Consider the following 644-nt stretch of genomic DNA (forward strand, 5'->3'; position numbering starts at 1 on the left):
TGGACAAGTTGAACTGAAGGGTCTGTTTCCATGCTGCACATCTCTATGACTCTATCGAACAACCAGTCATGAGAGGAGACACATTCAAGATAATTAGGAAAGGAATTAGACCAGGAATGAAGATTTTCTTTTAATGTTGTGAGCTGTTCTGGTCTGGATTACACTAAATTGTTGGACAAATCAGTCTTGATACCAATTTTTAAAATGTCGACTGAATAAATACTCAAAGAGGAAAAGTAATCAGGGCTACGAAGAAAGGGCTGGAGGGTTGGAATGTTTGATTGGCAGGGTCATGATAAAACAAATGGTCTTGGGTCTGTTACAAGATTCTATTAGAAACCATTTCACTTGCTCCACAGCTGAGCACCGCCCAACTAGTCTCCATTTAGAAGCCAGCTAGCTCCACACAGTTTAGAAAATCTTATAATACAGAGGGATTGCAGCTTGTGTCTCAGGGTGGATCAGTCCTAACAGCTGGGGTCTCAACTCCATTGTCGGGATTTTCCTTCCTACAGCCATGGTATGCTGTCATGGGAGGTGGGGTTGAACATGATCATACTTGCAAAGGCCTTTTTCATTCTTTGAATTATCCACATGCTTCACAGTCTGGTATCCAGAATTCTTAGTCTGCCACACCTTCCCTC

Source organism: Chiloscyllium plagiosum, chromosome 14 (assembly GCF_004010195.1).
Source record: "Chiloscyllium plagiosum isolate BGI_BamShark_2017 chromosome 14, ASM401019v2, whole genome shotgun sequence".
Lineage (NCBI taxonomy): Eukaryota > Metazoa > Chordata > Chondrichthyes > Orectolobiformes > Hemiscylliidae > Chiloscyllium > Chiloscyllium plagiosum.